The sequence below is a fragment of the Amblyomma maculatum genome, unplaced genomic scaffold (assembly GCF_055883805.1).
Source record: "Amblyomma maculatum isolate TAMU_Amacu unplaced genomic scaffold, ASM5588380v1 scaffold_30, whole genome shotgun sequence".
Taxonomy (NCBI): Eukaryota; Metazoa; Arthropoda; class Arachnida; order Ixodida; family Ixodidae; genus Amblyomma; species Amblyomma maculatum.
Window position 1 is genome coordinate 729,474 of NW_028146755.1, and position 25,194 is coordinate 754,667.

At 46.1% G+C, this 25,194-nt stretch overlaps 1 long non-coding RNA gene across 1 annotated transcript in view; it reads left to right on the plus strand.

The window, feature by feature from the left end:
- The window catches only part of LOC146170872 (uncharacterized), a 55,886-nt gene extending 31,479 nt beyond the window's left edge, over positions 1 to 24,407 (plus strand). The window contains exons 4-5 of the long non-coding RNA XR_014703089.1: positions 20,237 to 20,320; positions 24,056 to 24,407. This is a non-coding gene — a long non-coding RNA (uncharacterized LOC146170872). The remainder of the gene's footprint in view (positions 1 to 20,236; positions 20,321 to 24,055) is intronic.
- The last annotated feature ends 787 nt before the right edge of the window (positions 24,408 to 25,194 follow it).

The window sequence follows — 25,194 nt, forward strand, 5'->3', positions numbered from 1 at the left end:
AGCTGCGGCCGTGACCCGATGGTCCCGTTGCAGCGGCAGGCAGAAATGTTAGCGATGGTTGGAGCAAGCTCGAGCTCGCCCGTCGTCACCGCGATCTTGGCCAGGCCTGTGCACCGCAGCAGCCTACATCACGACAGGCGGATGACGATAAAGAACCGGCAAATGAAGGTGCAGCGCTAATTTTAGTCGAGTCACATGCCATCTCGCCCCTTTACCCAAGCCTGTATGCGCAGATTCAGTGGCTGATACCTTATCGCTGATCCGTTTGCCGTAAAGTTCGCTGATGGGAGAGAAGGAGGGTTTGTTAGAATCCCGGTGGTGTCGGCTCGCCGCTCTCGGTGCTACTGCACCATCACGTGGGCCGGCTGCCGGACGCGGGCGAAGAAGCCATCGCAGGCATATCGGCCTGCCGCTTTAACGGGGCAAAGGAGACACGGCCGCAGCTTATTTCGTTCGCTCAAACCACGACTGAGAGCACCACAATCGCGGCGCACAAATGCACTAGTCACGTGGTATTATTTGTATTTCGCGGGCTTTCTTTTGAGCCCGGAAAAAAAGATACACGTGAGACTTTCTTTATCGCAATTATTGGAATGGGGGTTTCTAAAGGTGCTGTACAACTTTCCAATTCACATGTTTGGTCTAAAGCCAATATTTATTAAATTAGAAAAATTAACATAATTAGCTAATTAAGTAATTGAAAAACAAAAAATCGCCTGTAGTTCGCAAGGAGGCTGGCAAGGAATACAAAATAATACATTTGAGATAGGTCAGTGAAACCAATTGCATTCAACTGCCAGCCTCCTTGCGCACTAGAGGCGATTTTTTGTTTTTCAATTACTTAATTAGCTAATTATGTTATATTTTTCTAATTGATTAAATATCGACTTTAGACCAAACATGTGAATTGGAAACTTGTAGAGCACCTTCAGAAACCCCCATTACATTAATTGCGATAGAGACAGTCTCACGTGTATCTTTTTTTCTGGGCTCGAAAGAAAGTCCGCGAAATACAAATAATAGCACGTGACTAGTGCATTTGTGCGCCGCGATTGTGGTGCTCTCAGTCGTGGTTTGAGCGAACGAAATTAGCTGCGGCCGTGTCTCCTTTGCCCCGTTAAAGCGGCAGGCCGATATGCCTGCGATGGCTTCTTCGCTCGCGTCCGGCAGCCGGCCCACGTGATGGTGCAAGTAGCACCCAGAGCGGCGAGCCGACACCACCGGGATTCTAACAAACCCTCCTTCTCTCCCATCAGCGAACTTTACGGCAAACGGATGAGCGATAAGGTATCAGCCACTGAATCTGCGCATACAGGCTTGGGTAAAGGACGAGATGACATGTGACTCGACTAAAATTAGCGCTGCACCTTCATTTGCCGGTTCTTTATCGTCATCCGCCTGTCGTGATGTAGGCTGCTGCGGTGCACAGGCCTGGCCAAGATCGCGGTGACGACGGGCGAGCTCGAGCTCGCTCCAACCATCGCCAACATTTCTGCCTGCCGCTGCAACGGGACCATCGGGTCACGGCCGCAGCTGATCTCGTTCGCTCAAACCACGACTAAAAGCACCACGATCACTGCGCTCAAATGCGCTAGTCACGTGGTATTATTTGTATTTCGCGGGCTTTCTTTTGAGCCCGGAAAAAAAGGTACACGTGAGACTTTCTTTATCGCAATTAATGGAATGGGGGTTTCTGAAGGTGCTCTACAACTTTCCAATTCACAATTTTGGTCTAAGGTGAATATTTATTAAATTAAAAAAATAAAATTATTAGCCAAATAACTAATTGCAAAACAAAAAATTGCCTGTAGTGCGCAAGCAGGCTGGTAGTTGTATGCAACTGGTTTCACTGACCTACCTCAGATATATTATTTTGTAACCCGTGGTTCATGTTAGCTGGGACACCCGGTATATATATATATAGTGGCTGCCCATATATATATATATATATATATATATATATATATATATATATATATATATATATATATATATATATATATATATCTGCCAGTACTTTCACGTACGGCTTGTCTACACCCTGGTTTCGCAATGCCTGGACGAAGCCGTGGTTTCTACTGAGTGAAATTATTTTTCGTAATCAATGAATACTATATATAAGAGTTGGCGATAGTACGAGCATTTTTCTTTCACCTTGTTGATGGTATTAATATGATCGATAGTAGAGTGGGTACAGTGCCCTTTCCGAATGCCTGCTTGATTGCAGGCATGTGCTTGATTGCAGTTTAAGGTTGTCCTGATTCTATTAGCGTGTACCTTAGTAAAGACTTTCTGCGTAACAGAGAACAAAGAGATTGATCAGTAATTTTTCAGTTCCTTAGTTTCCCATTTCCGATCTATTAGGATACTATTTGCGTTCTTAAATAGTATCGGTATCGTCCATGACACCAGGCACTAAGTATAAAGGGTGTCCAGTTTTTCTAGGACGATATTCCCCTTGATTTTTATAGACCTTAAGAAACACCCCAGAAAGAAAGACATGACATTCATTTACTAACCCATCAAAAAGTCCTTCTGCAGGATATTTCCCCCCATCCTTTGATAAATCTGCAGATACCCGAATCTATGCAGCTGCTTTCTCCCTTTTAATAGCTTCTAACGCTTCCTTGACCTCGTCCTTTGTCAGTTGCGGTACGTCTGACTGCTTTTTTCTACGGCCAATCTGGATATAGTCTTCAATACTTTGACTCTGTAGAGTTCAGTATAGAATTCCTCAGCTACTTTGACTATCTTGTCCATATTCGTGATGATGTGGCCCGCCGTGTCCTTTAGCGCATAAATCTGATTTGGCCTATGGCCAATGTTTTTTCCACCGCTTTAAGGCTTCCCTCGTTCGCTGCAGCATGTTCAAGTTTCTCCGTGTTATACTTTTTGAAATCGGGCATTTTGCGCTCATTGATTCGGTTTGATGCCTTTGCCAGTTATATTCGATGTATTGGTTTGGACGGTTTAATCCTTAGGCGTTTCTTAACCAAAATTTTCATCTACTTAAACAGCTTACCGATATCCTCTCTAGCTATCCTACCGCCTACTTCTACAGCGCACTCTGTAGTGATATCTCTGAAATTATTGTTCGTCGCTTCTCGGCTAATGTCGTCATCCTCGGTTAGACATGAATATCTATTGTGTAGCGAGACGCTGAACTCTCCTGCCCTTCCCCTCACCGCTAATTTATTGATGGACTTCTTTCTTACTAATATGTTTCGTTCCCTCTTCTGATTTAGATTAATTCGACACATAACCATCATGGGGTCATTTCATCTCACTTTCCCGATTACCTCTATATCCTGCATAATAGCGCGGTTAGAACACAATGTAATATCAATTTCATTTCCAGTCTCCAATTTAAAACTTTTCCATGTCTACTTCCAGTTCTTCCGTTTGCTGAAGAAGGTATTCATGATTCTGAAGTTATTACGCTCTGCAAACTCAACTAGTATCTCCCCCCTGCTATTCCTTGAACCGATGCCATAGTCACGCACCGCCTGTTCTCTTGCCTGCTTTTTCCCTACCTTGGCATTGAAGTCGCCCGTTAGCACAGTGTACTGCGTCTTTACTTTCCCCATTGCCAATTCTACATCTTCATAGAAGCTTTGAACTGCCTGGTGATCATGACTGCATGCCGATGGGTAGGCCTATAGAGCCTTCAGTTTGTATCGCCTATTTTAGCCCAATTATGACGCCTCTCGCTAATAATATAAAGTTCACTTATATTACCACATATGTACAGAGGGCAAAATGCATGTCTAGAACGACCGAACTGCGTGCTCCGGGCCGCTCGGAGCTACGTGCGCGACATCTAGCGATAACGCCTGGTTTGAGACGGGCGGAGTGTCGGCATGCGTGGCCAAGCTGATAGCACTGCCTGTCTTTTCGGGGCTCGCAGGCCGCCGCGGCTTTACCTTCTGCTTCAGTCGTCAGAAGCGCTGATGTGCGCTGCCAGTCTGCGAAAGCGCATACGCGGCGGAGCGCACGCCACTGGCTTCTCTTTTTTTTTTTACTTTCTTTTTGGGCACTATCAAAGCTCTGGCAGAGAGCATTTCACCGCATCATTCACGCGCCGGTGTACTGCATCGTCACCTAGCCGCCAGCCTTATATCAGTGATCGAGGTTTGGCAGGCTGCATTTGCCGGCAAATGCCAAAATCGGCATGCCATTACTGAAAGCATACTTGGACCTTAAGTGTGGCGTATACACAAGATCAGATATGCGATAACCTGAATAAAGTTTTCATCCCTACAAGTGAACAGACCAGATGCGTAAAGGCATCGACGATGGCGCCGCGACTCACTGTAGACCAAAGGAAAGCCACCACAGAGATGGGCCGGACAATGACCCAAAGAGCTATAGCTCAAGCTACTGGGCGCCCTTCAGCCACAGTCAACAGAGTACTGCAGGCATTCCACAAAGAAGGCCGACTTAAGGATGCTGCGCGCGGCCGGCCACCAAGAGCGACGACTGAAGAAGACAGGCTTGTTGTCGCAGGAGCAGCAGATGATTCGTACCTCAGCGCCAGGGAGCTTCGTGACATGTTCGCTTTGAACGCATCCACTCAGACAATCAGGAGCAGGCTTCATGCAGCAGGTGTGAAAAGTAGACTAGCTGCGCAGAAAACACAACTGAGACAAGCGGATCGGGACACGCGCCTGGAATTCGCGTCTGTGGTGGAAGACTGGACCCCAGACAATTGGAGAGCAGTCGTCTTCAGCGACGAAGCCACTTTTTGCACGCGCTGGGACCAGCAGAAGCGGGTGTGGTGGCCGGAAAAAGCACGGTAGGACTGTAGTCTGTTTCAATGTGCTCGCACGTCTGAGAATATACCCGGAGTTTTTTTTTAGGCTGTCAAATTTATATTTTAAAACCAGTGAAAGGTAGGTGAGTGCAGTCTGAGTTGTTAAACTGTATAGCACGGTGGGCATTATGTAGGCAATAGAGATGAAACACGCATAAAGAACTTAAATTAGTATATTTTATTTTCGGCTTCAGGGCGAAACAATAAATCGCAAAATTAAAGGTCGTGAATGCATAATGCGAGCTCAGTTCTTACGTTTTCGGAATCGGCAATGTTTTTTGAAGTATAGAACATCAAAATCACACTTGTAAATGTTCGTTAGGTTACCTTTTCTGTATGGCACACCCACAAAATTGCATCTTTAGGCTAAGATGTGTTGAATTTTAAAACAGCGTGTGTATTTTATCATATAAAAGATGTGTGATTGATTTCGAGTATTATACTGTGCGCTGCGACGCCATACTAAAAATCTACAATGCTGGAAAGCCAGCTTAACGGACATTTTGACGCTCCATATTTTAACGAACATTTTAACGAACGGACATTTTGACGCTCCATATTTTGAACCATAATGGGCTTCAATTTCTTTAAGGCGCTGCACTCTCGTCGTTTCCAGTCCTTCACTGCTACCACATCAGGTATCATTAGCTCTGATGGCAATTTGATTCCTCTAATAAAACCGGATTTCCCTACCACCATGCAGGGACGAAGAAAAATACGTTTGGAATGTGCGCAGTAGCGGCCGTGTTTCAGTCAGCGTGTGGGGAGCCATCAGCTACGACGGACTAGGACCTCTGTACCGCATTCCTGGGCGTATGACAGCAGAAGTCTACGCGGAGGTGGCAGAAACGGTCCTCTTGCCTTATGTGCTTGATGGGCTGTTTCCGGATGGGCTCTATCACTTTCAACAAGATGGAGCTTCTGTGCACTCAGCCAAGACTGTCCGAGACCTTTTTGAAAGGCTTGGCGTTATGACCCTTCCATGGCCTGCAAGAAGCCCTGACCTTAACATTATAGAAAACGTGTGGGGACTGATGAAGAAAAGCCTATCCAAGAAATCAGGACTCTCCAATTGCAATCCGGACGGGCTATGGGAAGCCATTGAAAATGAGTGGGGACACCTCCGCAACGACCGCGCTCTCGTCGACTCCCTCTACGAGTCACTGCCGAAGAGGATTGAGATCCTAAAGAAATCTGGGGGAGCCCCTATTCGCTATTAGTTTGTCCTCTCCATCCCCTAATAAACAGTAAACTTGTGGAAAAAATAAAAGAACGTGAAATAAGAAGCCAGCAATCTGTTTTCTTTAATGACCAAAGAAGAAGAGTGAAATAAAGACAAACCCGCCGCTTACACTTACTTCGCGGCACCTTTAATACTAATTTGCCTTCCTGCAATTCCCGAAGAACGAAAACTGCCAAACCTCGATCACTGATATAAGGCTCGCGGCTAGGGTGACGATGCAGTACATCGGCGCGTGAATGATGCGGTGAAATGTTCCCTGCCAGAGCTTTGATAGTGCACAAAAAGAAAGTAAAAAAAAAAAAAGAGAAGCCAGTGGCGTGCGCTCCGCCGCGTATGCGCTTTCGCAGACTGGCAGCGCACATCAGCGCTTCTGACGACTGAAGCAGAAGGTAAAGCCGCGGCGGCCTGCGAGCCCCGAAAAGACAGGCAGTGCTATCGGCTTGGCCGCGCATGCCGACACTCCGCCCGTCTCGAACCAGGCGTTATCGCCAGATGTCGCGCACGTAGCTCCGAGCGGCCCGGAGCACGCAGTTCGGTCGTTCTAGACATGCATTTTGCCCTCTGTACTTAATTTCGAGGAATCCTACTCCTAGTTCTCGCCTCTGCGGTAAACCTCGATAACACAGTACATGCCCCTCCTTCCGTACAGTATATGCCTCATTTGGCCGCCTAACCTCACTAAGCCCTCTGACACCCCATTCCATGCCCTCTAGTTCCTCTAACAGCACTGCTAAACAAGCTTCACTAGCCAGGGCTCTAGCGTTAAACGGTTTCCAATGGCGGCCTGCTCAGGGGAGCCAGATAATTTTAGCAGCCCCAGCCGCGACACAGGTCTCTTCGCCGCCGTGGTCAGTTGCTCTACCGCCCCTGCTAACTTAGGGCCAGGGTTTTGTAGGATGAATCATGGGAGGTTGCGGCCAATACTGCACCATGGTGGCCAGCGCCTGTTCTGGTGAGGGAGTGCGTTGTCGGAGATGTTCGCTGGCATCAAGTCACACCCCAAACCATTGTATGTAATTACATCGACGCGCGGATTTTTCTTTGGTCCGGTGGAGAATTGCGCTGCATCGGAATTCGAACCACGGTCCTCTTGCATGCGAGGCGGATGTTCTACCTCTACACCACGGCTACCCTTCTTTTAAACCAAGTGCAGGAAAAATAAAAAATAAAGAAAACAACGAATGTCCTTAGTTTAAAATAAAGCATCTTGCAGCAGCTTTCCGTTAACGACTAAAAAGCGACCAAAGCCAGTGCGTCAGCCATGGATAATGGAATACGTTAAGGGCAGGTTCTGGAAAAAGAAGAGATTTGTTTGCGCGCTTATTAAAGACAAAGGATTCAGAGAAGCTTAAATCATTCAAGAAACAAAGAAATAACACAAAAAACTTTTGGGTACAATTAAGCAATATTACTCAAAAACCAGGAAAACAATAAAATATCTAAGCGATTGTACCTTATCAGTAGGTGACTCAATTATATTCTAAACGGTACGTCCCGCCATGATGGCTGCCCACTAAGTTGACAAATTATGATTAAGTTCCTGTGGATTTTGAGGTCACTGAAATCTTATTTAAATCTTTTTTTTTTTTTGCCTCCGTGTCCTGCAGTAAGCATGACCATTGCTGCAAAAGGCATTTGAAGAAAAGAACACCAGAAAGTGGAATTTTGTTTCCAGTGACTTTGCAAGATTTCAAAGCAGTGTTCGTTTCTGTGAAACCCAGTCAGTGTGTTAAGTTTGTTTACTTGCAGATGAATTCAATTTGGATGATATTGATATTTTAATGCCTTAGTTAGCTCATGTTGTGAACTCGATCTTTTCAACGAGGCATTTTTAATGGCACTTATATATGTCGAAAGTGTCACTTCATTTTACATGAGCAGATAGATGCTATATGTCCAATTACTGGCCAGTGTCGGTCCTGCCAGTTTGTTCTAAGGGAATTGAAAAACTAATGCACGAAAAAATTAACCGTTTTATGGCAAAGCACCACATATTAACATTTTTTCAGTTCTTATTTACTAAGCAACGTTCAACCGAGACAGCGCTACTAAAACAAAAGAAAAAATAAGTGACCTCTTCTTGAAAATGATTACACGCTAGGAAAATTTGCGGTATTTTCTAAGGCATTTAACCGAAATAATAACATTACCCTTACAACTTAACTAGAAAATTTCGGATATAAAGGTACAGTTGTGAATATTTTGTACACTAAAAAATCGGCAGCAACAAGTACGAACAGACAGTTACACATCTACTTTCACACGTCTCCGGAGTGTCGTTCCTCAAGGGTATTATCAGGCCGATGCTATTTAACATCTACATAAATTACGCAGTAAATAATAATGATAACACTAGGTTTATCGTATATGCTCATGACAAAAGTTTATTGTTTCCACTAAATAGTTTGCCTGAGCTCGAAGCTGAAGACAATGGTGTACTTACACTGTTACCTAATTGAAACATGGTTCAATTTAATGTCTCAAAACAAATGCTGTTCTTTTCCGCACTACAAACAAGCCAGTGAATGTAAATTTCAATCTTAGCCTAGCTGGACCCAAACTAAATCTTGTGTCTATTGTAAAAAGTCTCGGTGTTGTTTTTCAAGAAAATATGTGGTGGGTGGTGGTGGTGGTAAGCATTTAATACGAAAGGAGAGGTTGCTTGGAGAGCCACCCCAAGTGGGCCGCTCCCCTTACAATACTAGGTGGCGTACCTTATTCCGGAACTCCGTTGGTCTGGGCCGCCACACGAGCTCGCTGGACCAGCGCTTGTTGTGCCGCTAGATCCAGGCAGCCGAGCAGGGCCGCCTCCCAGTCCTCTCGGGTAGGGGAAGGGGTTATGGGTAAAAGAGAAGGATTTAGCTGGGATACCCAGACCATGTTAAAGGTATCAGCCGCCTCTCCACAGAAAGAGCAGAGGCCAGAAAAGGAAGGGTCGAAATGTTTGAGTACTGCCGGGCCCAGTAGAGTATCAGTAAAAAGTCTAAGAAGTATTCTTTCGCCCGCTTTCACTAGCCCCTTGAGAGGAGCCGGGTACTGACGGTGCGAGTTCCGGTAATAGGATAGATATCTTGAAAAGTAAAAAGAGGACAAGTGTCCTGGTCCAGATCGGTAGGATCTACGTCGTTTTCCCGGTTAGTGAGTGCGCGGGAGGCCGAGTTGGCGCCCTCATTGCCTAGTATAGCCCTGGTGGCCTGGAGTACAAATGAGAAATCGAGTCTGGGGATCCTGATCCCAAGCTGGTATCCGAAGTATTATTTGTGCTGTAGGCGTTATCCAGCTCATAATTCCGACAGGCTCCTCGAGAGTTGGATAGGATGAATTTAATTGATGGTGGGAGGCAGCCAGGGCGATTGCTACCTCTTTGGCGTGGGTTGCGCTAGGGGCCTTAAAGGTGAGGCCATCCACCTGTCTTTCCTCGTGAACGACTGCAGCCGTGCATCATCTTCCCCTGGAATGGTGCGGGCCCGCAGCATCAAAATAGAAAACATTGTCTTTAGAGCCATAATGGCGGTGCAAGGCATTGGCCGGCGCCTGATGCTGTTCATTGTGGTCTTCTCTGTCGATTTTGGTAGGAGGGGGTCGAACACGGAGGGCATCTCTCCATAGCTCTGGCACTCGTACCCTTTCCTCAATGTGATGGCTGTGTTGTATATGTAGCCGGTCCAAAAGTCGACCAGCGGACGCGGTCTGGGTAAGAAGCAGGTGCGCCTCGCGTAGCTCCCGATAGGTGTTTACCACTCCCAATGCAAGGAGCCTCGCATTGGAGGTAGAGATTGGGAGATCGAGCGCCCTCTTGATCATCTTGCGGAGAGTGACCTCCAGGATGTCTTTATCATGCTTGCACAAGTGCAGGTATGAAGTTGAATAAAGAAATTGACGAGATCGTCACAAACGCATGGGCGAGTCGCATCGTATTCCTGCTTCTGAGGCCCCCACGCTTGTTGGAGACGCGGCGGACCATGCGGCCCAATTGGTCGCCAACCTTGCGAAGCTTGGCTAGTGTTGTGTCAGCGCGACGATTTTGGTGAATAAAGAGTCCGAGGACTTTAATCTCTGTAGCTTCGCGTATGGGTACACTAGCCAGAGAGAGAAGTATTGGTGCCTTGCATCTAGGCGAGGGGCGTTGATGCACGAATTCTGATTTTTGAGGAGAGCACTGGAGACCACAGTACGTAGCATAGCGATCCACTATGCCCGCCGCTGTTTGCAGGCAGTACTCCAGTTGACCAATGTTGCCCTCTGTAGCCCAAATGGTGATATCGTCGGCATACAGAGCGTGCTGTATACCTTGAACCTCACCTAGTTTGGCAGGGAGATGAAGCATTGCCAAATTAAAGAGTAGTTGGTACAGCACTGCGCCTTGTGGCGTGCCCCGCGCGCACATAGTATAAGGACAGTGGTTCTTGTCTTGAATGCGGATAAAGACTTCACGGTCCGTTAAGAACTGTTTTACGTAATTAAATGTGTTTTATCCGCATTGCGTCTCGCTGAGGTGAGCGAGGAGGACACTGTGTTTCACATTGTCGAAAGCACCCTTGTTAATCCAAGGCGAGAACCACCTTGTCATTGTGAGGGTGCTCGACAGGCGTGAGTACCTCGTGGCTGAGTTGAAGCAGAATGTCCTGTGCTGACTTCTGAGGTCGGAATCCGAAAATTGTGTCTGCGTAAGTATTGCGGGCCTATGGATATTCAGAGAGGTGATCTCGAACCATGGCCTCCATGAATTTGGCTGCGCAAGACTTTAGGGAGATAGGTCGGAAGTGATCGATATTGATCCGTTACCAGGCTTAGGGATAAAGGTGACAAACGCTGTTTTCCATTCTAGGTGGAGGGGTGTTTCTTCTTTCCAGATAGCGTTCATATATTTTAGCAGGGCCTCATATGCCGGATGAGGAAGGTTGGCCAAATGTTTGGCCATAATCTTGTCCCTGCCGGGAGTGGTACCCCGTTTCATGTTAGCAAGAGCTGCCCGCAGATCATGGAGCTGGAACGGACGATCTATATCCCGATTATCTCTGCTTGCATAAAGATATTCCTGTCCACGGGTGTCTTGAACTTGACACAGATACTGATCCCGTAGAGTCTGTGCAAGTTGTTCCGTATTGCCCTTGATATTATGAATTGCTCGTTGCAGATATTTCTGTGTTTCTGTGCAGATCTGAGTGGGATCTATGAGGCTACGAAATAGCCTCCAAATATTGCGACTAGAGATTTGTCCAGCAGCAGAGTTACAGCGATCGACCCAGTCGGAGTCGGTGAGCTGGGCAGCATACTCAGCCGCCTTTTGGGTGAGATCGCGAATTCTCAAACGGAGTTTCTTGTTATGGTTCTGATGGCGCCATCTCTTAGTGGGGCTGCGCTGTGCTTCTCAAAGATAAAGGAGATGGCTGTCCACGTCCGTTACCTTCTCTGTGTGTTGTTTCTGCCTCTTGTGTAGTGTTTGGATGAGGCTCTGGGCCCAGGCATAATGGTGGTCTCCGGGCATACAGCAGGTTGTCAGGGATTTACGGAAAGCCGTCCAGTCTGGCAGGAGGGCCTGTGTTATGGTGCGGTGTAGGGGACGAGTGTAAATTATTGTGTTGATGATGCAGTGGTCACTGACAAGGGTTTCCTCAGCGTTGATCCAGTCTGCGTGTCTTATGTTGCGGGTGAGGGTAAGCTCGGGACAGTGTCCCTGGTTACGGATTTGCCCACACGTGTTGGATGGACGGGGTTAGTATGAAGAATGATGCCAGGCGTGGAGATTCGTTACGTAAGCTGTCTGCCACGCGACTCTTCCTTGCGATAGCCCCATAACTGACTGGGTGCGTTGAAATCCACCACAATCAGAAGGGGATCGCGACCTGCTATATTTAGCGCCTTGCTAAAGATGTCCGAGAACGTAATGTTCTTAAGTTTAGGGGAGGGGGAGTATATATTTAGGATGTGTACGGGTGAATCAGTACGGCACAGGGGGAGGACTGTCACCATCACATACGGATAAGAAAAATAGAGTTCGAGATCGACCTTCTGCGCGGTAAAGCTTCTGTGGACAAGAAGACAGGTGGACGGATCTCGTTGAAAAGGGTTGTAGCCCGACAGCTTCGCCGCAGCCCCAGGTTCTTGGAGTGCAACTACTGCTGATGGGGACTCAAAAGTCTCGAGATATAATCCTAAGTTAGCTGTCTCTTTACAGTTTTTAAAACCACGGCAGTTCCATTGCATCAGGAAAAAAGCCTGATGTTTTGAGGGGCTGCAGAATGGGTTAGTTCCCACCGCCATGTTGAATTTGGAGTTGAGCTTGGTTAGACTGCGCAGCTACGTCTTCCAGTCCCTGCGGAGCTGGGAGGGGCTCCGCAGAATCTTCGGAAATTTCCTCCAGGACAATTTTGTTCATAGATTTTGACGGGCGCTTAACTTCTTTGGGCGACATAAGCCGGTGGCCGAGGTGCGAACCATTCTCTTTCAACCATGTTTTGATGTTACTGGTGACTGCAATGGTCACCTTCTGAGTGATGTCTTCTAGGACCTTACCAAAGTTGGAAAGTTGGCCTACCAAATTAGCTAGAGTGTTTTCTAGAGCCGTTCAGCGGCTGTCCATTGCCTTTTCCTGAGGGCCCTCGCACATAGCCTCGGATTCCGAAGGGCATACCACTGGTCCGCTGGCGATGACGGCGGGGAAGGTGTGGCTACGTGTGCAGAGCGTAAAATTTTGTTTTCTGCAGCTAGTTGAGCTACCTGCGCACGAAGCGCTCCCATTTCGCGGCGCATTTCTACAATTTCGGGGAAGAGAGAGGAAGGAGCGTGAAAGGAGGAGAGGAGGCGACCCCAGCCCAGCTGCCTACCTTGTTCGATGACTTCTTGGAAGCTGTATAGGTTGATGACTCACTGCCCCCGAGCTCCGGAAAGTACTCAGCGTGGATAACATGATCGCCCTGGTCCTGTGAAATCTTCTTTTTCGGTGACGTCCTCGATGACGGCTTCTTGGAAGATGAAGGTAGCTTCTGATTGGCCGGCGCACCGTCAGCCTTGCCGCCGGGATCACCTCCAGACCACTTGCCCTTCGACTGGAGATGTCGTGTTGCTGGGAGCCTTTTGGGTCTCCGGGCTTGCTGAATCCTTCGAAAGTTTCCTTTGCAGGCCTGCGAGCCCCTGAGATGGGCTTCCCCGCAGACCATGCAGGCCAGCTTGCACTCGTGGGGCGCTATGCCATCGGCAACCGTCCCCACGTTTTGACCCCAATGGCCACAGCGTTCTTCTACCGGGCGCGGGCAGATCGCCACCCGGTGTCCGATGATTCCACACCGGCAACAAGCAGGGATTGTCCGCTTGTACTCCCGCACCGGCGTGACCGTTCAGTTGTGGCGGACAAAGCGTGGCCCCTTCCTGCCTACGAAGGTGATCAGCGCAGCAGACGAGTTTCCGAGCTTGCGGACGAAAGCGATTTCTCCGTCCCGCCAGATGAGTTTGTTGCGAAGCGTAGCCGAGGTCTCCCGCTCGTGGACGGTGATGACACCCCGACACTCCTCCCCGCTGAGTTTTGCGTGGCCAACGAGAGGAAGTGGGCCCTCACTTGAGTTCAGGATGAATTCCCGCGCCAGCTTGTTGGCCGTGGCGACGTCTTGGGTGGCGCAGAGAAAAATGTTCTGATCCCAGAGGGGCCAGATGGTGAGGGCCTTGACCGCCTCGGCGTCAACATCGGAGGTAAGGGCTAGGCTTAGGTCACCAGGCTTGAAACGTTGACGGAGGTCAATGGTGGCCCGCGGCTTTACCCCCACAATGATGTCTTCCTTCTCGAAGCGAGACATCTTGCTTGACGCCACGATGTCTTTTGGGCCAGTGGAGCCCATGCGTCGACATCGGCAGCAGGAGAATTTTGTAAGCAGGCACCTGACGCGTGTGCACATTAGTTTCCCCTAACGACTACATCATCATCAATGATTTCGCATCTACACAAAAATGTGCCTTAAAGGGGTCATGAAAGCCAACATTTGACCATAAACTGATTATTGCATTTCAGTCCACACACGTTATATTGTAAACCTTCCCAATGTGAGCACATTTGGTGCAGTTGATATTTCTAAATTATTTTTATTATTAATATCGAAAGTAGCTTCCTCGCCTGGCAACCATTCGCTGCTGACGTCACAACAAGCTATCATTCTCGTGTCGTCTGCTATTCGCAGTGTCGGCTGAACTCTTGCATGCACGCCCTGGATAGTGATCGCTGGGAGCTTTTTCTTATGCAGCAAAAAATATTTTATAGAACTCTTCAATATAATATATGTCTTCAGCGATTCTCGAACTTGTTTCGGACTTCGGCTTGAGATTGTGAAGAGTCCGAAATCAAAGTGCTCATGCTGTATGCTTTAAGCGCACTCTCAGACGCATATTATTCTTACGTTATGAGAGCTTATTTTAGACTATTTTAGCTTGTTTTCAAAAGAAGCGCTCCGGCATATAACAAGGCACATATCCAACGTTTCCTTCCCCTGTGTAGGTGCGCCGCAAAAGGGGGGGCGGGTTAGTGTTGTATTGCTGATAGCTGAAGCTCGATATTTCGCTCCAAAAACTAAAAGCAAAACCCAATTAAGCGTACGTTGGCGCAAAAGCGCACCTCGCGATCTTAAAGGAGCTCACAAAATTTTGAACAAAACGGTATGCCAATCGTCCTCCCGTTATGTATGCGTGTATTAATCAAACTTAAGTATTTTGGCTGATAAATCATTTTTTAAAATGTAGTTTCGCTCTGGCTGCGGCCAGCGCACGAAAGAATGCGCCGCGGCCGCTGCTTCAATCCCATCATTGCAAACCCAACGCGCTTCGGATGCGCTTCACTGCCCTCACCGAATGAGAGCCTCCCATCCACCGCTGTCTCCGTGTCGGCTCCCCCGCAGCCGCCCGCTCGACTGAGACCGACTCCCGAGCCTAGCCTTGCATTTTAGAGCGCAGCTCTTCGGCGTCCGTTCCTGCTTTTCGCGATGTCGTCGCCGTTGTCGGTGTCCCTCGTAACCAGCTTCGCAGTCGGAGCAGAGCGTGCTCCTGCCGCCATCATTCGCTGCTGCGTGTACCCCCCGCTGCATCCCTAAAAAATAAATCACAACCTTTTGTTTTGTTCGAGCATGAAGCGCAGTATGTAATTTGAAATGCAATATTAATAAAAATGTTTTATGGATTAGAATTACTTACTGTAAAGAGCGTAATATATCGGTTGCGTCCGTCACGCCATCTTTGCGACGTTGAGTAAGTTAACTTGAAAAATCGGTGCGGCGTAAATCCGTAAAAAAAGAGTTTAAAGAATGTTTAAAGGCGATTGTTTTTGAGAGCTGTCTCTGAACGCAACCTATAGGTAACGTGCACTCACTGCAAAAAGGAATTTATTACGCTGAAGGTAAGTGAATACTGTAACCGTTGTCATACCGTCACACCCTGGCTGCATTCGCGGCTGGTTTTGTTGCTGTTAAGAACATAAACATGATATTATGCAACCTAAAGGGGAACTTACCCCAGAAACTATGGTCGTAATTTATTTGAAAGTTGTGAATTTTAAAATACAAAACTGTGCCAACAGGAATGGAACACATGCCGAACACATGTCTTACAATCAGGTGCATGGTGTCAATCCATTGCGCCACAGAAGGGACGGTTAGTGACGTCTTTAAGCGCGATATTACTCATTTTGATTCAATGGACTAAAGATGGCGCGACGGACCCAACTGGCATTATCAGAGGATTACTGCAAGCAATTTTAATTCAGCAAACTATTTTATGGCGTATGCATTTTAGTTTATGCACTGCAATGCATACTCAAAAAACGTATAGCTTCCTTTTTATTGTATTTTATTTGTGAGTGACGTCACCTGGCACTTCCGTTGCTGCAGTTTTCAGGGCATAGCAATACGCGTCGGCGACCGCGGGTGTACTCAAATTTCTCCGCCCTCCCCTGCCGCCACCGTTCGCTGCCGCATGTACTATCCCCCCTCGTTATCTCCGGTTGCTGCGCGCGCTACGCTGCCACCGCTAGCTGTTGCGTGTACCCTACCCCTCCTTGATCCTCCCTGGCGGCGACCGCACGTGTTTTCAGATTACTGCTGCCGCGCCTCCCGCCATTGTTCGCCGCTGCGTGTACCCCTCCTCCTGCCTGGTGGCCACGGTCTTCTCCGGTTGCCGAAGCGCCGGCTCGGCATCAGCGGATTACGATGCGCGCATCGCAAGCCGAAACGCGGAGCCACGTTGACTTGACTCGTTAGCTGCGTCAGCAGCATCAGTCAGGTGCTGCTATCTCTTCGCCACGCGACGTTATTATAGGCCCACGAGCGGCCTTTCGCGACCTCCCGCTAACTTAATTGCTCTCATCGCTCTTCCTCCAATGCCACAGCACCGTGGCGGCAATCAGAGCTCCGGGCCGATGGCGGCGGATCTGGAACATATGAAGTATAGCTGCTTGTTTTCCTTTTTCAAACACGGTTAAGCTACAGACAAGCGCAGCTGATCAGGCCGTTAACTAATTGGGTGTCAGGTTCTCACTCAGCCTCTGATCCGACCAAACATATCGCACGACTCTCCACTGATCAGTGCGCTGATCAAACCTCACACTGCGGTGACAAAGCCAAGTTGGGCGTACCGGCGTCGTCTCCGTTGTATTGCGACTGATCAGAGAGCATCGATAAGCTACCCGGAACATAACGGCCTAGCTGCATGCAGCGAAATGATTGTGACCGTGCCTTATGCTGAGAAAAGATGCCTTACTCTATATAGGTTTTGTGCGTTGAGGGACGACCACTTTTTCAATATCATCCAAAAAGAAAAAGAGACCTGTCCTTGAATATTTCAGCCTGCATTGTAGACGATGCTGCGCCGCGTATTCTTTTCTGAGTGCACATGAGCATTTTAAAATGGCGGCCACCCTCGGTTAGAGGAGCTGATCAATTTTAATTTCTATCATGTTTTTTTTTTTCAATGTGCGCCTCGCACGTCACTAAAACTTTGCGAGTAGAATCACAGACCTGCATATTATTCACAGAAGAGTAAAACGGCAATACGTCGAATGACCCTATCATCGCTCCTGTAACTATACGCGGCAGGTTATATTACAGGAAATCGGAAGAAAGTAAAAAAAAAATCGCTGCCGTGAACGTCGGCAATTCTCTCCACGACACACGCGAAGTGGTCGCTTATATCCGATAGGACTGTTCTATGTATGCGATTGTGCAGGTTAAATTTATTGTAAATAAAATGAATAAATTTTGTGCTAAATAGGTGACAATACCTTCGGCCAGTACCCTAAGAGTTGAGCGGTGTTTTTGTTTTTGAAAATAAAAGCAGAGAATTATAGCTCATCATGGCAAGAATATTTTATCGACATGGCAGATATTCACACTGCAGAGTAGGCGATTAGCGCATTACTACATAATATTCTTCGTCATACACCGCTAAATGTGCAGGCCAAAGAAGTATGTTCTACTCCTTGCAAATTTTGTTGTGCTGTCCTCCTTTGTACAATTATAGGGTTCAAAACTCTATAGATTCCGTAAATTATTATTTTTACTTTTCGAGAATTGGAACAACGTAATTTCAGCTGCTGCCATTTCCGATCAGTAGAGAAAGAAGACCTGACCTAGTGTGATGCTATTGCTAATGCCAAGGAATTTATATGTATACAGGCATTCTGCAATTCCCTAAAACGCGTGACAGAAAATAGCGTTGTTTGAGATTAGAATTCTGAAATATAATCACTCAAAGGACACCCAAATAAGTAACTTTTATCGCGGTAATTGGTAAGCTTTCTTTTACCTATCTAGTTTATTTTTATTTTGTTAAAATGGGGCCCTAGTGAGAAGTGTAAAGGAATAAGAAATATTGCCACAATAAATTGAATCAGATAGTGAATTGCTTAAGGAAACAAAACGTTCTTATGATCATCTATTCGGCGTTTAGCAAATATGTTGCCTATTTTTCCCTTATGGCTCGGTTCAGGTGTCCATATAGCAAGTGTGACAGATACTGCGCCTTTCCCTGCCTGTGAACGAATTGTTATTATTAATATTATTATGTTGCCTATTAGTAAGGGAAGACAGGTGGTGGTCATTCAAGGTAACTGAATGCTTCAGAAGAGGTCAAAACCACAACGCGCGTCAACACAGTAAGGTGTGGGTGACGATTTCGCTGTTTTTCGGGAAAGGTTAGCCATTGTTTGTTAGAGGTAGAGCTCTTGACAAGGTATGGCATGGATGTTTGTTTTAACGAGAACGCAGTGTGTGCCGCGAAAACATTCAATGACATGCAGTGTGCGAAATACCGCCACTGGCATGCAGGGCGGTACGCGGTGCCCTTTGACAAAAAATGCGACCCACTTTTTATGCTGCAGGATGCCTTTGCTGCGTCTGGTCAAGAATAATCTCAGGTTCAATTATTCACCCTGATGCCTAAATGTTCCCATTCAATGCCTTAGAATACGTCTTATAATTAAGCTGTAAATAGCACTGGGGAGATCATGTCTCCTTGCCTAAAGCCTTTCTTAATTGGAATTTTCAAGTCGAAAGCCTTTCTAGGCTCATGAAACGAAATCCCGTGCGCGAGAGTTGTGCGCGAGACGTGTTCGACATTTGTGAGTCGAACCTGTGCATCGAATTTGTACGCTGATGTGTCTCTTGTCAATAATCATCAGGGCGTCATCAGAAATTAAAAATCCTGTCTCCACCCGGAATTGAACCTCCACCCTTCGGATCCCCAGCCGAGCGCTATCAACAACTGCGCCATACCCGTGATCGTGAAACCCAGATCACAATTTTACTTCCCTACCGAAAGGATGATAGTAGCGATGAGAATGATAACGATAGTGAGAGCAACTTGATGCACCATTTGCAGCAGCAATGCTCCAGCTTTCGCATTTTTTTAGTATCGATTCTGTAGTGCTGTCCGAAGTTATTACTTTCTTTAGGCAGAATTATGATTGTTGTGCAGGTACTATAGATATGTTCAAGTATTTTCAATGTGGCATACACCCTTATCTCACATTACCTGTATGACTGCTGATTTTTGGACTGAGTTAAATGATTTTGCCGTAGTCGATGAATGCTATGCATAGGGACCGCTTATAATCCGAGGAAGTTATGTGAGCTCCGTATTGTAGTGCAAAAAACTAAGGATTCCATATGTTGACTTGAAGAAAAATAAATTTGATTCACAAAGGAGTTTCTTGGCAGGCACTTAGCAGCGCGCTACGTAAAATAAGGTATATCCTAGCCTGACACTTCAGTCGAACTCCTTCAGTTAATAAAGCTGTCATATTAACAGTTTAAAATACGTTTCGTTCGACCGAGTAGCTGCAACGATGCTAGAACGGCTGATAAGGCACATCAAGGCATGCTTTCAGCAACCACGTCTATGCAAGTGACATCTAATGACGAATTCTCGAAGTAGGTACAAAGTTTGCACTGCTGCGGATGAGCTGTTCATACACCTAATATATTCTGTTTGTTTTGGCCACAATAAAAACGTAATCCAGAGGGCCATTTGTTTCTAAGTTTGACGTTCTACATTTGGGCCACACAGCCAGCTTCTTACAGATTAGTTTCAGATAAGCTATATATCTATTACACGTGGTGCCGCACAAACACATGATTTTGCCACTTTGTGCTAAAGGGCCAAAAATGAGAAAATATAAACTAACATTATGATGTTAGTGATCAGGAGAGAAGCAATGTCCATATACAAAAACCGGCCGGTGTGACGGAGTTGTTGAGTGCTTGACTACTGTACCTAAGGACGCGGGATCGAATCCCGGCATCGGCGACGGCTTTTCCGTGGAGGCGCTAGCCGAGGCGCCCGTGTTGTGTGCGATGTCAGTGCATATTAAAGAACCCTAGGTGAATAAAATTATCGAAGCTCTCCATTACAGCGTCTCTTATAGCCTAACACACTTTGGGACGTTAAAACGCAAAACCAAACCATGTAAGAAAGAAGAATCCGCAATGTAAAGTAGCAACCTCCAATTGGCGGCGTTGGAGCTACCGTGTTGTACCGGACACGCCACGTGCTTGCATAAAATAATAAACAAGGCAACACTCTATTTTGTGCTCCGTGTAGCGAGAGCAAAATACTCACGGTTTTCATTGAGCCGCAAATTTCGCTCAATGTGATCGCATAAAGCAGAAACGCCGTGTCAGTGAGTAACTTTGATAAATCACCGTTTTCAGGCACAGGAAGACCGAAAACATACACACTAGAGCATTGGGACAAAGATCAAAAATGTTTCATTCTTTCAATAAATAATACAAACGGTAAGCCTTGAGTTTTTCGCATCTTTCTGATTTCATGCATATCAGCATTATTCATCATTAATGTTATCGCAAACCTCACGTAATCATAAATATTGAAAAAATGCAGGTTTCTGTAAAATTGTGTGCTACCTTCACATTATTTCAGTTCCACTTGCACTGCATTCATTTCGTAGACTTACTATCAAACGGAGGATGCCGAGATAAATGCTGCTAAATGCTTGACGGTCCCTAGACCTCGTTAAATATAATTAATTAATTTGTTGACCGCAGCGCCGCAGAGGGGAATGGGTAAAAAAACGAAAAACACAAACATGAACATTTAATCTAGAGTAATATTATGACAGTTAATGCCTTGCGAAAATGATGGTTATCAGTACTGTTCGAAATTTCAGTGGCAAGGTTGTTCCATACACGTGAAGCACTAGCCACAAAAGAAAAAAATGCTGATACGGTGTTATAGGTTTTAATTCCAACATTGTGAAGAATATTGGTATTGCCTTACATGTAGCGGGAAAGAGGAACGTGCGCGTTCCGTGGAGAGAAACGATGATACCTATGTAAAAGCTTAGGCGTAAAATGTTTCGCTCCTTCATGGTTTCCTGGCTTGTCGTGGCGGAGGGGCTTGCGAAACTCGATGAAATCGTGAACTCTGCTGTGTAGGGCCACCCAAGATAGACAGGTCACGGCAGAGAGTTCTGACAAGATGTGATTCACTGGAGAAGGTAATGGCAACCCGCTCCAGTATTTGCTGCCAAGAAAACCCTATGACCAGTCAAAATAGCACTAATTATATGGCGCCGGAAGATGCGCCCCCCAGGTTGGAAGGCGTCGCACATGTTACTGGGGATGAATAAAGGGCGATTCCTAGTAGCTCCAGGAAGATTGAAGCGGCTGGGCTAAAGCCAAAAGGACGCTCAGTTGTGGATGTGTCGGGAAGCGACCGGAATGTCCGATGTTGCAAGGAGATGTATCACGGAGATGTATCAAGGAGATGTATCGATGTTGCAAGGAGATGTTGCAAGGAGATGGAATGTGAGATATATGACGCAAGGTAAACTGGATATCATCAAGCGAGAAATGGACAGAATAAATATTGATATCTTACGTATCATCGAGCTCAAGTGGACCGGTATGGGAGAATTTAATTCCGGCGACCAATATGTCTTTTATTGTGGGCACTAATCCAGGAGAAGGAATGGGGTCGCTCTCATAGTAAACAGAAGAATGGGCAAACCAGTGCACGGTACAACCCCCAAAACGACCGAATGATTTCACTTCGGATCCAAGATCACCCTTTCAACCTGACAGTTATCCAAGTCTATGCACCAACCGCTACTGCTCAAGAAGCTGACGATGAGAGATTTTATGGTACCTGCAATGCTTTTTGGACCGCATTCCATCATCAGACGTCCTTTTTCTGATAGGAGACTGGAATGCTAAGGTGAGGAGTGAAGAAATGTCCGGAATAACAGGCAAGGTCGGTCTAGGTGTGCCAAATGAAGCTGGACAGAGGCTAGTAGTTTTGTCAAGAAAACAACCTGACCATAGCGAATACTCATTTTCAACAGCACAAGAGGCGCCTGTACACATGGACTTCACCGGACGGTCTGTACAGGAATCAGATTGATTATATTATTTGCCGGCAGAGATAGAGAACCGCTATACAAGCAGCAAAACCAAGGCCTGGGGCCGACTGTGTAACCGATCATCGGCTTCTTGTTGCCAAATTTAAGCTTCGATTGAGGAAAATGCAGAAACCTAGAAGACCTTTCAGGTATGATCTGAATCAAATTCCATCAGAATATGCTGTGGAAGTGAGGAATCGATTTCAAGAATTAGGTTTAGAAGACAGAGAGCCTGAAGAGATGTGGACTGATGATCGTGATATAATACAAGAAGTTGCTACTAAGGTAGTTCCAAAGCAAAAGAAATGCAAGGAAGCAAACTGGTTATCTGAAGAGGCTTTGCAAATAGCTGAGGAAAAAGAGGATGGCAAAAGGTATGGGGGAAAGAGAAAGATACAAAGTTCTCAATGCGTATTTTCAGAAAATAGCAAGAACAGATAAGAACGCCTTCCTGAACATACAATGCCAAGCAGTTGAGGACAACGGCCAATTGAGGAATACAAGAGCTCTCTATAAGGCAATCAAAGATATCAAATGCAGCTTCTGTGCTAAGCTGGGCGTGATAAAGGACAATTGAGGCAGGGACCTCAGGGAAGCCTCAGAGATAAAGAAGAGGTGGCATCAATACACAGAAGAACTGTACAAGAAGGACCTGGATGTGCAAACCCAACATAAGACGGCTGTGATTATACTGATCTCAAGCCGGGCGTCCTGAAGATTGAAGTTGAACGGGCCTTAGCCAGCCTTGCTAAGAACAAAGCTAGCGGAACTGGTGGCATTCCACCTGAGTGGCTTCAAAACCTCCCCCATGACAACGCTATTGACGTTCTGTATACATTATGTCAGCAAATTTGGACAACCCTGCAGTGGCCACAGGATTGGAGGAGGTCAGTTTACATCCCTATTCCAAAAATACGCAGTGCCAAAGATTGTTCGAATTACCGCACGATCGCGCTTATTTCGCATGCTAGCAAGGTGGTGTTGAAAATCCTCCAAGGTAGGCTGCAGCAGTACGTGGATCGGGAGGTTCCGGACGTGCAAGCTTGGTTTCGCATGTTTTTTCTTGATCGCTTTGCAGGAGATGGAAATCATTTAACCCATTTCATTTATTTCACTCTTAAATAGGCTGCTTTCGCAAATCTGTCAATTTGGGCGAGATTTACCTACGCTGGACCTGAGACAGGAAGCAGCAATACCATTTTTCACTAGCTTCGAGTGTTCCGTGCACATACCCGAACATGACCATAACATACGGAAGCTACACTGCGTTAACGTGCAAAAATATTTTAAAACAGCAGCAGTACTTAACGTGGTAAAATCAGAGCAAAATGTTAGTTATAACATATCCGTGCTTAGGCGGAAAATCGCGTCAGTACGGAGCAGATTCATTAGAAACAAATTTCTTGTGAAGCAAAAACCACACCTCGTATTTATCGACGTAGCCGATCAATCTACACGTTTTACTGTTGTGGAATGTGTGTCGTTCTTTTCAACTTCCAACCATGTGAAGTAACGCCAAACCACACGTCTACCGTGCTGGTCTCTGAAGCTGAGCGAATGGTGAAAGATCATTTGACTAACGGACTTGGTGCACCCTCCTAAGTTTGTGTCTAATACGAAAAAAGACAACGTAATTTGAAATTCTGTCGACTAACGTAAATAAACCGAATAGGACTAGCCCCGATATTGAATTGGTGCACTCTTGAAGTCTTGGTTGTCTGCCAACAACATTGCGTCGGAAAGCCAATAAATCGGGATGTACCATCCAGCTTTGAAAGTTCTATATTCCGCTGGTTGACAGAGTCAAACCTTTTCTAGTTCCTTCTTGTATCACTTTCACGTGTGCACAATATCTGGGTTTAGTGGAGTTATGGCGGTTTCCTAAGTGTTTGTCGAGTTTGGGAATAACGCGAGTGTCCGATATGAACCTCAGTGCGGCCACTTTTAGTTGCCGAAGAGCCTCCTTCATATACCTCGATGGATCATTTTTACTGCGACATTCCTGCTTTTCTGCGTAATCAGTGTGGGTGTTATCACTTGAAATATAATTTACTTGTTTTGTGTCTGAACTGCCATATCAGATGAATACCTTTACCGCATTTTCTTTCAGGCAATGTCAAGTGTGAGCTTCACCAATGGGCAGTTAATATAAACGTTGGCCGTTCCAACCGATACGCGAAAAGCGATGGCTACCACGCTTGCGAAATGAAATTCAATGAAATATGCCCTTTCACACAGCACAGTGTACTCGTATATGACAGAGAAGAGTGCAAGGAAATAATCCCGACGTCTTCATAGAAGAAACTGCAGATTCAGATTGATGATTTTTTGCATCCACTAAATATGAAAGTTTACACATTTCCTACAATTGTTCCAGATAGTTCAGGTACAAACTGTACTACACGTTTTGAGCTCACGTAAGACCACGTCAGTACAAATAAATCTGCTGTTTGGCTAATGTATTCGTTTCAGACGTTTACTGAATCCTCGGAATATTTATTAGTTATTTATTATGACGCAACTTTCAAAGCTATTCAAGCATTCTTCATTCGAATAGATGCGAAGCAAACAAGTTCGGGCGCTGCGTTTAATGTATGAAGGAGCACATTAAATTTTAATTAGGCAGCTTTAAGCTTCCTCTTGCTGTTCTTAGCTGTGTCTTTGTGTACACAATAATCAAAGCCGCAAGCCCACATCGCGCCTTAGACCATTCATTTAGTGTAATAAAAAAGGTTTTCGTTTTGGTGACCCAAACCTGATAGACCTGAAAATAAAACAAATATGACTGTTATTGCACCATGCCCGGGCTGGAACCTGCTACGTAAAAAGGCAACCCTTCTTATCAACGCAAATAAGAATATCAGAAGACTGGCTCGATACGTACTTTTGCCACAGATGTCCTTGTTATAGCCGTCTTCGTATTCGGTGCAGAGGATGGTTGCTGTTTTGGCTGTATGAGGCTGGGAAAGTGAAAGCATTCGCCCTTTGCGACGGAGGCCCCTTTGACACCGGTGTTTTGTTCTCTATTGTGCATTCCATAATCTCTGTGGGAAATTGTGGGAAAGTTGAAGGGAACGAAAAGGACAAAGGCGCAAAGATATGGTTTGAGCAGGATAGGCTATTCATTGACAAATAGGCATTTGTCTGGGATAACGAGAACCGCTGCCTTGTGAGTGTGGAACGGACGCTTGCTATTGATAATAAAAAAGTATGACAGTTTGGGACGGAAAAACAAAATTCACATTGATA